The following is a 15,875-nucleotide window of genomic DNA, read 5'->3' on the forward strand; positions in this document are numbered from 1 at the left end:
CGTATAGTTACCATTGAGCTTTGAGTTGTTACACGACTGTGACTAAGTTCGAAAGATCGCCATTCTCACATAAGGATCGAAAGGGCAAGCATCCAATATTGAAATATTTGTTGATGATTGCAATGCAGTACAGTTCGATTAGATTAATAAAAACGCAGAATCGATGTGATTATACAAGAACCCACGTAGGTCGCGTCATGTTGTAATCTGTTCGCGCCAGTGCGTCGTCTTTCAACTGTCGAAGTGCAAAGGATGTTTTTTCTTCTTCCACAGGTACAATGGGTGTTAATTGTCGAACACTACCTGCCATCTCGTTCTTACTTAATTTGCCAGGTCCAGTTTAGGGAAACATTTCCCGATTCTCCTGTGTCAAACAGATCGAAAGTATTTTTTCTGGTGAACCGGAACTCTCAACCGGGTTACATCAAACCTGAGGGAAAGAGTGAATGCATTACACCGCTGAACGCGGTGGACATTATCATGTGCTTTGGATACTGCGGGACATTTTTGAGTCATACATTCCACTGTCTATACTACGATGCGCTTGGTTTCTCAGAAACTCGAAAATTTCTTCCAGTCATACTCCTCGCCCTGAGAACCTGAAATCTCACTGACCATATGGCTGTTGATGTAGCACACTAATAATAGTGAAAATATTATTATTATTATTTTATAAGTTCTGGTTAAAAGAAACATAATCGATTTCCCCCCCCCCCCTGTAAGTACATATGACAGCTGCAAAAAAGAGATTATCGGAAAAAAATTTGTACGTACTGCTCACTGAATTGGCCTTTTTCCGTTACAAATTAATCTTCTTCCCTTGCGGATTAAGCTCGTAGCCTGTTCTATCTTCATTATTGCATATTTTTCCTTGGTCTGCCGATATTTATACTTGCTAGTTCCATCATCGTATATTCTTTAGTGATCGAAAGTCCCTTGGCCCTGTTATGAGGCGTTCGTAGTTCTGACTTTGTGATGCGATTGCCACCTCTATTTCGTTCATCATCATAGACGTGTTGCTTTCTCTTCATCTATCAAGTCACGTCCAAACTGCTGTGGGTTTTCCTTTTCTGTCATTTATGCCTTCTTACTTCCTCTGGCTCGGTCGTTTGGATCATTGGAGTAGCGCCTCCACCGCACCACGTCCAGGTTTTTCCCACCAGAGGAATAAATTAATAATTATACAAATTAATGGTCTATTTCTTTGCATATTATCAAGTAGTACATATTCCGATTTTTTAAACTTTACGAAGACCGACGTTAAGTGAACTGTAACTAAACAAAGCCAGTTACGCCTTACTTCTGTGACAAGTTACACATCATTATCGCTATTGTGAAGAAATAAAGAAGTTACTTGCATTTTGGGATCTCTCTTGTTGTCTGTTGGATTACTTGATCTTTTTTCTGTCAAATGATCCGTCGCATTCAATATTTGCCCTATTTCTATGGGATACAGACAGAGTATCTTACAAAAAGTACAATAAATCAAGCGATCCATTTTGCAGAATGTTTCCGTCAAAATGAAATATGAAAATTCCCGACCCGTATTCTGTTAGCAGACAGCAGCGCTTTTTGTAGTAAGAGATGCATTTGCACTTACAGTCTACATCGAAAATGTGGCATCAAGTTAGGCTTCCTTTTGACATCCGTGCTAAATGAGTAAGAGCCGCTTTTAGTAATGCATATTTAACGACTTCATGACGGCACGCTTCAGTTTGCAGGAATCTTTGAAGGTAATGAATGCATCGATCTACCACGGTCTCATTAAATTGTCACATTGTAAGATATTTTAAAGCAGCGTAGCGAATTTTTTGTTTCAGCTTAAGATTTAACTTGTATCGTGGTGAAAATGGTAAGATTCGGGTTTTAAAATAAGAAAAAGTGTTGGAAATTTCCACCGTGTTCAGCGATGTTTGCATTCACTCATTTCCTCATATTTTACGAAACCCGATGAAGTGTTCCTGTGTCACGGAAACTGTTCACCAAACGAGATATTGTCGATTTGTTTTGCCCAAGAGAATCGGGAATGTATCCTTAAACTAAATCTGGGAAGTTAAGTAAGAACAAGTTGTCAGGTGAGGAAAAGACATCCTTGCTCTTGGCCGTTTAAAAGACAATTGATGAACGGGCGTGGGCAGATTCAACATGACGCGACCTGCGTGGGTTTTTGTATAGTCACATCGATATTGTGTTTATTTTTCTAATGGAATTATGTTGAATTGCAGCTGTAATAAATATTTTAATATGGGTTGCATGGCTTTTTATCATCCTAAGTAAGGAATGTTGAGGGGATTTTTCGTGATATAATGCAGTTGTATAGTCATTTGCCAAAATAGTATTATAGGGTTATCTACTTGTTACGATTACAAACTAGTTCAATGCTAGTACGAATGAAATTCTTAATCACTTAATTTTCTCTGTTGCAGGTAAGTGGAGATGTGCCTCCCTAGTCGAGGATAAACTTTTTACTATCACACCAGGATACTGCCGTCTGTTATGGCGTGGGTTCAACGCTCTACTGGACCACACTTTGCGTTCGTCTACATATATAATATTCCTACAGGAGGTAATCCTCATATTATAAATATTAAGTTTTGCTGCTATTGATATTTAATGATCAAACTGTTTAGGTGTATTGCTACCGATGTAGAATTTGTTAATGAGGTTATGATCGTCTACGCTTTTGTAAAAAAAAGTTTTTACTGAGCGTACTTTTTCTGTAGGAGAACACGCCTTTAAAACTTACACACAATTAGAATTTCCTGGAGTGCAACCTCATTGTCTAGCGTTCTCATTATTTTTTACGGCCAGTCTAATTTCCTACCATTTGCATATTTAAAATAATACAATCTTAGAAGCCTGAATGTTTCTGCGTTTTCTGTACTACAACAACAAAAATAATAGTTTCAGAAGCTGGATTCTGCTTTCGTCGTCAGACGAAAAAGGGGAAAAAAGAGGACAAAAAATCTATCTGTTGGGCCCTCCTGGTTAAATTATCCTCTATCCTGTTCTTGGAAATAAAGACAAAAACATGATCTTAATACTCGATGTGCATAATTGTGCATGTGAATAGCTGGCCCCTAATTTATTTCAGTAGTAACGGTCAGCACTGATTAGGCATTACAGTAACATTGCAATCGGCCACTTATCACTGGCTTCAGAACCAGAACACGAGACTTGCACAGGGAGTCAATTTGACCGGAAAATATGACGGAACTGCTGTCCGCAGTTGTTTCAATAACTTCGGCAACCCTAGAATACAAGTGCTACGCAGATTGCCTGGTGAGTAGGCGAAGAGAGAGCACATAATATTTTTCTTCGCAAAAGAAATGTTTTCGTGGAGTGATCCTATTTGTAAAGCATGTACGTTTAAATATTTTTTAGGGATTTGTTGAAAGTGCTATATATTTTAAAACAAAAATAAATGTATTTTGTTTTACTCATTGCACAAAATACTTTATATATATATATATATATATATATATATATATATATATATATTTATGACCAGTCTGAACGACTGCATGTTTGAATTTTAACAGTTATTACTATTTGCGACAACATTGTCGAAAGTGTTATAAAATAGCAAGACTGGTTTCGTTGAACACATTTTATTTTGCTAGACAGGGGCAGTTAAATTCTCCCTGTGCTTACTCATAAATAAGACATACTGGGAGCATGGATTTGAAGCTCCCTGCATGCTCAAACCTGTCATTTCATGAAAGGACAATTTCATTCTCTTTGCTCTGTACTGTCTGGGTGAGAACCAGCTTTAACCATTGGATATGGGGATAGGTGGACCGCAGCTGGTCTAGATGTGGTTTCGAAGAGAAAATCCCTATTCTGGCCAGGGATGAATCCGATCTTCAAACGTAACTAGTTATTTTGCTAGCTGAAACGCACCGATAATACTTTGTGAGATTTTATAATTTTCGTATGAATCATGACAAATATTGGGATGTAACAGAGGAAATATAATTGACAGAAAATATATTTATTTTACGCTGACTCGTCAGGTATGTCTCCCCGCTGTAATTACCTTTGTGGATATGCACACTATGAAAATATAAGGTTAATATATCATTTAAAGGCAATGTAATAGCATTAGGAATTAGTGTCCAGAGGAGAATTTCCATGTGGGTCAATGCCATACGCATAGTCTAGTACGCAGGAGGTTGATTGGCAGTTACCATAGGACGCCGAAACATGCCAGCTACACTCACTGCAAGCTCGGCGATTGTATACACTCTCCTGCAGGTCTGTTTAGTATTGACTTTATCTAGAATCTCCCACCCCCTACGCACCTTTTTTTTGGATTCGACTGCAGGTAATCGATAATCTTCATCCACAGGTACACAATTTTGTGTGAAGATAAAATAAGATTACGTAATATATATTCAAAATGTTACCAAATAAACAGTCGTGTGATTAACTGTTTCTCCAAAGAACTTGTAACTAGCGTCTGATTTTCAGAATATACGTTACAGGGTCAAAAAATGCGGATAGCTTCTAATACTCACGGGCTTTGGAAAATTCTACTACTACTACAGATGGAAATACAAGACGAATTAAAGTACTGTGTTGTGGCTGTTACTTTTTAGTTGTCACAGTTTTATTACTTATTTCTGTGCGTGGGTCTGTAACAGTCGTTGATCATATGTGACGTGGACAAAATATGAAATTCTCGTACCTACATTAGACTGCCTTTACCAGGTCAGTACACGGTAAAAGTAAAAGTAAAGTTGTCTCGCTATACTCCATGCAGGCGCTTGGGAGCGGCCCTAGATAAGGGTGAGTGGTCAGCGCCACTCCCCGACCGCACTTTACTCCCGGCAAAGGACCTCGGTACCCATTGGACAGGGGCTTAGTGGGCCCCAGAGCTAGTCTGAACGCAGAGGCTAGAGCAAGATCACTCTGCCCCTGTCGGGGATCGAATCCCGGTCGTCCAGTCCGTAGGTAGTCACTATACTGACCTGTGCTACCTCGGCTCCGTACAAAGGGTACAAAAATTCAAAATAGCATCGAAGACGGTAAACAGCAACTTCTGAGTTTGTGTGTCTGTAGACAGTAACTCATACAGCAAAAGGATCAGGTTATGGTGTAGTTTAATTCCTTTCTTTATGTAAGTCTAACATTAAAATATTTTCAGTAAGAGAGTTTAGGCTCTCACGGCGGTGAGTATGAAGATAACTGTCTTCTGGGTTGTTGTACCTTGTAGTCTATAAAAGTTTACCGACGTTTCAGAAGTTCTTGGTGCCTCCATCGCCATCGCCCTGATGATAAAGGCAGCAAGCACCTCTGAAACGTCGGTTAACTTCTGCCAAACTACATGTCACAACATCCCAGAAGACAGTCATATTATTGCCGATACATTATGAACATTGTTGATGTCTTGAGTGGTCTATTTTGGAGATACGATCCTTGTGACGTCTGTTCCTGCAATAAAATATTTCTTCTTCCACTTGGGAGATCATGACGTAGACTGGAAGTTAATATTAAAATAGATGTTACGAGAATGCTTTATGGATGCATTAACTGGAGTGAACCGGCTTAGGAAGGTTTCACTAGTGAGCGCATGTCTTAACCGCTCACAAGGAATGTGTAGTAGAACATACTGTAGTCATTCTTTTTTGTACAATTAAACCACCTGAGTACCTCTTCGAGGTTATGTCCTATTGCTCTGCTTTTTGTCACTTGGTTCTGATTGACAGGCTGTGTAGCTATAGTTCATATACGGACATTTTACTAACGAGAGGAGCAGATACTGTATACCATATAAACTAACTCCATAGAGCCGAGTTTGTCTTAAGTAGCTTGTAGTTGAGAAACTTGTCAAGACATTTCCCTTTATCCTATCCTGAGTCAGATGAATCATATCCGTCTTTTGAAGATTAATTTTAATATTATACTGCCACCACCGCCAATGTCTCCAAAATGGTCTCTTCCCTTCATGTTTTCCGACTAAAATATAGTATGCATTTATTATGTACCCCGTGCATGTTAAATTCCTCTTCAATATCCCATGCCATTCTGCTTGATTTAATTGTCCTAATATTTGGTATTTAGTACAACTTATGATTTCTTCAGTGTTTAACACTCTATTTCTTCTTATTCTCGTGCTCTCCACCGCGTTCCCGAAGAATCTCAGTTTCTGTCTCATATCAAAAAGAGGTAAATCATCAACAGTCTGGTAATACGACCCGAGTGATCGGCCGGCCGAAAGACACTGCGTATCTAGGATCAGGTTCGTACTCTGTGCTCCTGTTTCCGGTTATCGAAGTGGTTACGTTTCAAGACGTTTCCGTCTAAAGTCTGTTTACTTCCGCACATGTAATGGGAGCATCTCTGTAAATGCATAGCATTACAACTTTGTCGCAGATTTCATTTACGAGGTCCAGAAGGTAAATGTGTGTTCTCAAACTTTGATGTCTGCGTACTAGTCGCTACTAGAATTGAGCAGTTCTTCGTTGATGTTAATATTTGCTTTAACCGATTCGTGAATATAGCTACGAAGATAGTGAAGACTGTGTGGACACTGTGCTTAACCGTTTGAGAAACAAGGGACATAAGAGTGATTTGAGAATGTGTCCCTTCAACATTCGGTTCACTGATTGTCCTGCTGGAACTAGATGCTTATCGATCCCTAATATTCTTCTCTCTGGCCGCTTTAACCCTAATACATTAAAATATGAAATATAAACTCAAAGCGTAGAATTGTGAACAAGCTACATGAAAACAGTATTTGCATACTGTTTTCTGACAATACATTGCCTTTCGAAATTTGTGTATCAACTCCTATATTCAGGTTATTCGTTAACTTTTCGCTGACAGTAGCGCATCGAATCAGCATTCAAAGAGTCACATGTGTAGTTAGCACTGAGTTTTATTAAAAGGTCTTTTGTTTGGGTCGCCTTTTGGAAGACATCACACCAAACAAGCACTAGACATGCTGTTACCGAAAGTCTACTCAAAGTTAATAGTTAAGCATTCCTAAATGCTGTGTGAATTTCCGGTACTCATTGTGATGAATTTTAATTACTGTTTTCTGGGATGTTGCCCCTTATAGTATGGCAGAAACTTACCGATGATTCAAGAGGACTTACAACCTCTGTAATGAGGGTTATCGTGGCCTTGATATTGGGGGTAGCAAGCTCTTCTGAAACGTCGGTAAACTTCTACCAGACTACGCGGTGCAAGATTACAGAAGGCAGTCACCTTCATTCTTAAATGTTGTTGGTAGGTCGCCAAATATATGCACTTGTTCTATTCTGATTCAAAAACAGCGAGGAAGGGTTTAAGTGAGCTAGTGAACGGGCGAGTAACTGGATTAAAAAGCGTGAAGGGATTGTCTCTCTTATTATTTTTGTATGAAGTTTGAAGGAAAATTTTCACATTCAAATGCGAGGCAGTTTCCTCTTCGTGCGTCATCTCGTTTGCCTTCACACAGAGAAACTACTTGGTCTCTGTAGAGTCTTAGTGCACCAAAAGAAAGGGTCCTTACATTTGCATCAAGACAACCTGCGACCTTCTAAGATCGTGGTGGAAATCTACGATCGACTAGCACTGAAAATAAACTGCATACGCTTTCGAGCACTTTCCAGCTTTGAATGGCACCCCTGTGCATGACCTTCGTGTGCTTATGTGTCTGTCAGTGTCTATATTTGTTATAATTCTCTCATGTATGCAATATTTTATTTGCATTTATCTCTTTTATTCATCTTGCATGCTTGTGCTGTCTGGCTTTACATTTCTCAGACATTTAGAAGCCAGACGTAATACACACAATTGTTTTCCTCAAATTCATACTGAAATATGACTTTTAAATGTATTATAAACTATTCATAAGGCATCTCAGCATTGGAATGCTATTAATTATGCAATTGGTGTTAGTAATTGTTTGAAATGGGCCCAGGTCCTAGCAAAACTGTCGCGGTCATAGTCTACCCTGGCCCATAAGTTAAGGACTGGAGTTACGTGGTCGCGTCGTCTTTTCAAATCGTCAGGAAGACGAATAATTTTGGCAGAATCTTGTTATTATTATTATTTAAATATTTTACAAATACTGATAGGTTGCTTAGAATATTTCTTACGTATTGTAAAGATAGATGTACGTTATTAAATAATTTTTAATCTCATGTATCTTATTAAACTCTGATCTGTTTAAAAAGAATTTATTATATGATTTTTTAATGTTCACGCGTTCTGGCATGCCAGTAATACAATATTGAATATTTTTTGATATCATGTGTGTTATTAAGGGTCCGCAGTGACCGCGCGGTCTGAGGCGTGGGCCTTGTGCCGCTTGGTCACTGGGACCGTGGGTTCGAATCCCACTCAAGCCATGGATGTTGTGTCGTGCTGTCCTGTGTACAGGTAGAGGCCTTGCGACGGGCCGATCCCTTGTCCAAGGAGTCCTACCGAATGTCTATTGATCAAGCCAACGAAAAGTTGGGACCCGCAGTGCTCAGGCACTTGAAGAACGGGTCGTTCCCAGTATCCAGTATCCCAGTGTGTTATTAAACTCTGATATATTTAAAAATAATTTATTATGTGATATTTTAATGTTTGCGCCTTCTGGCATGTCAGTGTCTTGTGCGTGTGGAGAAAATATTAGACTTGATAGAAGTTCTCTATGGTATCCGCAAGGGGTTCTCAGATACCGCGATACGCCTGTAATAAATATTGGTGTACGTTTGGAATAATTATGGTATAGTGCAACTACCATTAGAATGTTTATATATATATATATACACATACATACACCAACTCTTTCAATTAAGTTCTACGCCTGATTTAACTAGATGACACATTCCGATCTTTGTTGTAAATGCTATAAGCAATAAGGAGAACAAAACATTAGCAAATAAAGCAGTCTTAAAACTTAAAATTGTTATGTTGTAATACTATGCAACTTCGCGGAGTGGAAGACTACATGCTAAGAAAGTCGTAACAAACGTACAAAGAGATGCTCTTGATTATTACATAAGAATTCTTGTTAGAGCGATTTAAGTGATTTACGGTGTATGCTCGAGTACTATTGGCGGAAATTAGACCTCGTTCAAGGTTTCGTGTGTATAACAGAGCCGTTCAGCTTTACATATACCGAGGCTGTGACCTCGCTCCGTGGCCAAACAAAACACCTGTCCAAGCTTTCATTCGCAAGAACTGTACAGTGTCTCACTTTAACTTATTATATATTTGAATCGCGTATGAGGATAGCACGGATTACCATGGGGGAGATTAATTGTTTAACAGCTTTTGCTATTTCCTCGATTAAAGGAAATAGAGTACTGCCTTATATCGGCTCAGCTTGGAACCATGTTGTTTTGTTTCGTGGTTAGTTTAACGATGTTTTTCAATTCAATTGGTTCTATGGCGTCGAACGATAGGATAATTATGAAGGATATGGAAGCAAGCGTCGTGGCCAATCTACCAATCTCAGTGTTTTCTGGAGGATCTGATGTTAACCAAGAACGCCGCAGTTGCTCTCGGTTCCCAGACCGACGGTCTAGTCCTGAAGCATCTGGTACAGAGCAGAAGTACTGAACACTGCGCTGTCATATTCACTCTTGGCAGTGTGAATTTAGCGTAAATTGTTATTTGTATCTTTTTATATCCCTGCAGTTTTCCATTATTTTTCTTTTATTATAAGCGCTGATGTATGTCTTAAGACGTGTCTCAGTATGAAAATGTCATCTTTGCTCTTTGCGTACTCACCCTGCTCATGCAACCATTGAACACAGTGACAAATTGTAACGGGCTGAATGTAACTCGTTTGGCGTCACTTTTTTGACGTGAAATTGAATAAAATAGTTTGAACGGGTAAAGTTTTCCTTGGCGTTTGTTATATTTAAATAACTGATGAAGTCCATAGAGTTGAGAGTCGTTCATCTGGCCAAGAAAAGTTTCCATCTGAAATTTAATTAACTAAAATTAATAGGGTTTTAAAGCGTACATGAAGATTTTTGGTCACTGAAATAATATCGGATTATAATTTTTACACGCTGGGATGTACTCAAGATCTTCCCGTATATTGGAAAAATGTGTATGGTAAGCTATTACTCTTAAAGTTTCGACATTTTTTATCCAGATTAGCAGAGAATTTAATAAAATTAAGAAATGTATATAAAATTCAATGCCATCATAATAGTGGTAGTCGAGAGACTCAATCTGTCACGTTGGAAATCTTATGTTCTTGAACATGACTGTTTTCCGGGATGTTGCGCCGTGTAGTCTGGTAGATGTTTGGTGTAACATCTCGAAAAACAGTCATCCTCTTACTCGCCGCCTTAAGAACCTGAAAATCTCACTTATATTCTCATGATGGTTGTTACATGTCTTTGTTTCCTGCTTTGATTCGTTATTCAAATGTTACGTGAAGTTTACATAGGATAGTATAATTGCTAGTTCAGTTTCTGAGATGGATTTGTAAGAAGACAGTGGACATAGTTTAGCCATTGATTCTCAGTGATTGACTTTTTGAATGTTGGTTTTTCATAAACTAGTTGCAGAATGCATTAATTTATGGTAGAAGTTAGGAAGATAACAGACGTTACAACAGCTGATGTCTGTGATTGGTCCCCGCACCCCCGACAGAAAGTGCAGGAATAGTAACTAATAATTCGATTGGTCGGCTACTTTACCTGTTTAGTTTTTGGATTTTTAGTAATTATTTTGGACAAAAGTAACGTTAAATAGATGTACGCTAATGTATTCATAGCACTAAATCTGAGTTTCTGTCATTAGCACTGTATTTTAAAAGCGTTGAATTTTTAAAATCGAGAAGCGAGAAGATGTATTTTCACTACGTATCGGTTCCAGATGATGTGCTACATTTCTGCTGAAACGTGTTATCCCTGTCTGTCGGTTATTTCTTCTGCAATTGTTCTTGTGGGAGACAAGACTGGTGCAGGTGGAATATAAACTGCAGGTTCATGGCTGAATTTAGGCACTGTTCCGACATTTGTCCGGACGGATCGAGGAAAATCATTCAGGATACCTGGTCTCCGAATGAACATCTGAAACCGAAGATTCCCGAATACGGACCGGAAGTGCTTTCGGCCACGAACTGTATGACAGCCAGATTTATTGTCATTAAACTGAAGTAGCTGTGTTGGATATCATCTTTACGGTTTTAATTTTATTTTTCTCTTGTGATACTGTCTTGTCAGTGGGTAGTATAATGTGGTTGACTACAAAATGTTTCATTTTGCTTGTCATTTACATTTTCCTACATTGCAGCTGATTCGTCCTGAGTATGTGAATATATTCACGTGATACCATTTTACGTCAAATGAATGATATATTTATGTTCTTTGTCTAAATACAAGTGCCGTTGTCCTAGATATTAGCCAATTTGTTCTCAACGCCCATGCATTTTTTCTGCTTAATTCTCACTAATTTAATAAATTTAGAAGTTAGTTTCGGGATGAAATCTGAAAAAAAATGTTAAGACGGCGTTCCTAGTAAAGAAGAATGTGTGGAAATTGTTATAGTTTTGTGGATTACGAAACCCGTTTCAATCTTATAAACGTAATAGCTCAGAATATCGTCACTGGGCAGCTAATTTTTTAAATACAGCTCGGAAATTTCTGGAGTCAATATTTCTTTTAGCGTAAGGATGCTCTTGATTTATTAATTATTTTTGAGCAGGAGTTGAATGGAATATAATTTTAATGAATGTAGCAAAAATTACATAGAACTTTATAAGGTAACTAGTATGATCTGATACTACTGTTGACTCAAAATCAGCAGGTGTTCAGAATTATATGCAATTTAGTAACCATCGATAAGTTATTGATAATATACTGTGGACACATTTGGGATATTATGTGTGTTAATGTTTGCATGAAATTATATTTCACAATAAACATACTTTCTATGTCGCTTAGTTTATATGTATATCATCCTGTACGATGCTTGAAATGTCTTATCGAAATGTCGTCGTCCTCGAAGGTTTTGTGACTCGACTAACCGCACAGACCTGGAAACGATCTCCAATAAATCGAAACTGTAGAAACTATTTCAGCATCACAGCTGTCTATGAAGGAAACATTGCAGATACTATTCTGGCACACAACATAAGCTATATAGGTATCCATGTTATCCATATTAATTGTAATTTCGGATATCGATTCCAGAGCATCCCACTGGAACGCCGTCGTTTGCAGACAACAGCACTTCCAGCATCGCGAAACAAAATTACACGTCATTAATATTGGTAAAACCTAATTACACTCGCTAAGCCTAAGTGATGGGTTTGCCTTGAACAAATTATTATCTACTTCCAATCATTAAGCAAGTTTGAGGCAAATATACGAACTTCATGGAGTAGAGTCCTTTTCGAGAAACTAACAGTCGCTCATCTCTTTAGTAAATTTGGCGTCTTTCGTGGAACCCGAATGTGCATTGCAGTGTTCACTGGACGCTGTTACGCAGATTAATCCAGTTCACAGACACACTCTCTACTTAAGATCCTTTTTAGAATCATCCTCACATTTAGGTTACATACAAATCAGTCGTGTAGGGTGTTCTAATAAATGGTAGGCCTTCACAAGTCTTGTAACTATGAATGTTGTGCATGTTCCTTCAAAAAGTGGCAACTTTCCTCATGTCAGACATACTCTGTGAGCTTGGGCTCCTATTTAATTTATATATGGCTTGTTTAACGGCGCTGTCAATAGCTTAGGCTAATGGGATCGGATGATAAGAATGATCAGTGAATAATGAATTGGAAAGGATATAGGACCTTGGAAACGTCAATAGCTGAAGGACCAAGAACTATCTCGGTAGCTGCCTGGAGGTAATGAGGAAAATCGTGAAAAACATGCCAGGATAGCCGCTCTCCTGGGCAAGATTTGAACCCGTGACTCCCGAACATGAACCAGGAGTGTTAAATTCTTGACCGCGTCTTTTTATGTGACCTTATATTGCTGCCCATCTTTTATATTTCGTGCTTGTAGTTTACATTTGGCGGATATTTTAATTTTAAATGTAGAACAAACACGATTACATGTGCACATTTTGTCTAAAAAGTAACGGTACGTGTGCATTAGATGACGTAACTTACATTTCAAGGGTGTGTTAGTGTGTTAAAATATATAGAATTTCGAGCAGGTTTTTCGTAGATTTGTTCTGATTCCTCCACTGTTTCATACTCAAATATCAGTACCCACGAGGTGTGCGATAGCTCTGACCAAGAGCACGTTATCAAACCTTCGATCCTGTGTTAGTGATTTCAAATTTTACTTGCACTTGTCTGGTCTCAGAGTAAGAAGAACGTTTGTGGGGTTTTTTTATATAATTTTTGTTATTTCTTAAATTACAGTAAATGTATTTGGAGCATCCTTACGGTCTATATACTTAATCGTATTTTGTACGTGTGCCTCAGTAATATTAATCTGAAGATAAAAAGGAGCATGGACGTGCATAGATGCAAATGTAGAAATGATTTTCTACAGATTCCTAATTACATTTCACAAATTATAAAATTAGGTAACGGTTAAGATACATTTTTTTCATTGATATTGTTTAACAGTTTTAAAATGTAAATGTTTTAATCACTTTCGTGGTTTGAACTGGCTACGTAGAATAATCCATGAAAAAGAAAATGGTGGTTGATTAAAATTGTGATCACGTGTAGGTGTGTGTAAGCCTACGTATGTTGAAGGGTGTTTTATTATGTTGTGCCGTGTAGTATCGTAGAAATTGACTGATGTTTTAGAGATGCTTACTGCCTCCATAATCATTGGCTGATGGAGGCGGTAAGCATCTATGAAACGTCGGCCAGTTGCTACGAGACTACATGGCGCAATAGCAGAGAAGACAGTTATCTTCACACTTGCCGCCCTGAGACCTGAATGCTCACTACGTATGTTTGTGAATGAATGTGTGTGTAGCACTCCTGCTTGTTATTCGGGAGGTCCAGGGTACAGATCTCGGCCCGAATAGGCGTTTTCTGATTACGGTTTTCGTGGTCCGCCCGGACCAATGCCGGGATATTACCTCAAATTAGGCTACGACCACTTCTTTCCATATTTTTACCAGTTCACTGTTTGTTAATATCCTGTCATCCGACGCTAAAAAGTCTGAGCTACTACAGCTTCATAAAAACCTCACATAATAAATAACAATTAAATGTATGTGTGTGAGAGCGGGACGCACTGAGTAAAATCAGGAAGCACGGCCCAGCCCGGCTTCAGCTGCGGCTCGTGTCCTGGTCGTCTGCCTGTGAGGCAGATATCGATTTTGTTCGGCGAGCGGCTTGGGTTCTCTGCGCTGTTGTTCGGCGGGCGGGTTCACGTCGAGGAGGGGAGACCATCGCTAGGATTCTGCACTGCTCTCCGAAGTATTCGAGATTAGTACAGACACGGCGATTGCCGAAACGAGCGTGAAGGTGGAAGATGGCTGTTTTCTGTAATGCTGCGTCGTATAGTCTTGTAGGGGATTACCGACGTTTCGGAGGTGCTTACTGGTTTTGTCATGAGAGTGGAGACTGATCGCTATGTCATCTTCATACTCACCGCCGTGAGAACTTGAAGTTTCAGAGTAAATGAATGTTCTTTACAATGGAATCGTATCACATGTGTGAGGTTATCATCGCGTAGTACTGTAAAAAACTTTCGACATTTTGTAGTCACTTGCTGATTCCATTTTCAAAGTAGAAATTAATAAACCTTGAATGAGGTACATGTACGTAATTTACGTCCATTTCTTAAATTAACCCACAGAGAACAACATACATGATAGATATGTGTGTAAAGATGTTATAGGCTTATACGCTGAAAATGAGATGGTTGAAGAAGTGTTAATATGCCTATGAAACCATAATGTTACCGTGTTCACAAACGTCTGCCACTGGATACTATTTTGAACCAGACGAATCCGGTCTCTAAACATACATATTAACAAGGGAATGTCACGAATTAAATTCAATGTTGATAAATAATTGAAAGTAGTCTAATATTTCACAAAATGTTTTGGAACTGAGGAGCTTCACACTGAGAACATTATGTTTCGTTATCTATTGATAGCACTGTTTCATCTCTTGATTACTGTATGAATTGATTTTGTTTCGTTGGTTCTGAAAGCCTGATTTATTCCGCTTACGGTCATTTTTCAATTACGAACATGTATAAACTACTCACCGTCTTTCGTTCTCCGAGTCACAAACTAGTGTTTACAACACAGTGTTTCTCCTTCCGATATTGTGGGCGGTGGTGTTGATTTACTCCGATGGGATTAGCACATCGGTAACGGGTATAGTATTCCTGAATCACCGGTTGGAATCACGACAGGGGACTCATTATTCTGACAGGTTTATCGTTATTTTCCATTTTCACTTATATTCCCTTTTCAGCGATGCATTGCCTGGTATAGATATAGTATAGTGCCGAATGAGATATGATGGGGTAAATACTGAACGTGAATTGGGAGAGATGTAGAAAGAAGTGACAGGGGCCAAACGGAGTCAGGAGAACGACGGAAAGTCGGAATCATGATAAGCTGTCAATGTCCAGATAGAACTTTGTATATTTGTACTGAATGTCAAGTTAGATTTATTCTGAGCTGTGGCGTGGGCCTATTAATTGTCAATTTTAGTTACCCGAAGGTGTTATTGTGAGAACCTAACTTTTGCCGCTTTGGATTCGCTCTTAATAATACTGTGTGACCCATGAAATGGGTTTGGGTGAAGTACAGAAACATAATTTTATACTCGTTTACAGTCTGGCATTACAACCAGAATCTTCAATATCTGTAACACAAAAGACCGCCATTGGACCTAATTATTGAATATTTTATATCTTATGAATCTATTACCTTACGATCCATTCGAATACTATCACACATAAAGTATTATTTTCCATCACCAAAGT

The 15,875-nt window shown here is 38.6% G+C and overlaps 1 protein-coding gene across 6 annotated transcripts in view; it reads left to right on the forward strand.

Moving 5' to 3' along the window:
- Positions 1–15,875, forward strand: part of Dhit (regulator of G protein signaling double hit) — a 179,302-nt gene that overhangs the window by 38,039 nt on the left and 125,388 nt on the right. The gene's annotated exons all lie outside the window — the stretch shown is intronic.

The sequence above is a fragment of the Zootermopsis nevadensis genome, unplaced genomic scaffold (assembly GCF_977971745.1).
Source record: "Zootermopsis nevadensis isolate Lab colony 2312 unplaced genomic scaffold, Znev_1.0 Znev_ptg000029l, whole genome shotgun sequence".
Taxonomy (NCBI): domain Eukaryota; kingdom Metazoa; phylum Arthropoda; class Insecta; order Blattodea; family Termopsidae; genus Zootermopsis; species Zootermopsis nevadensis.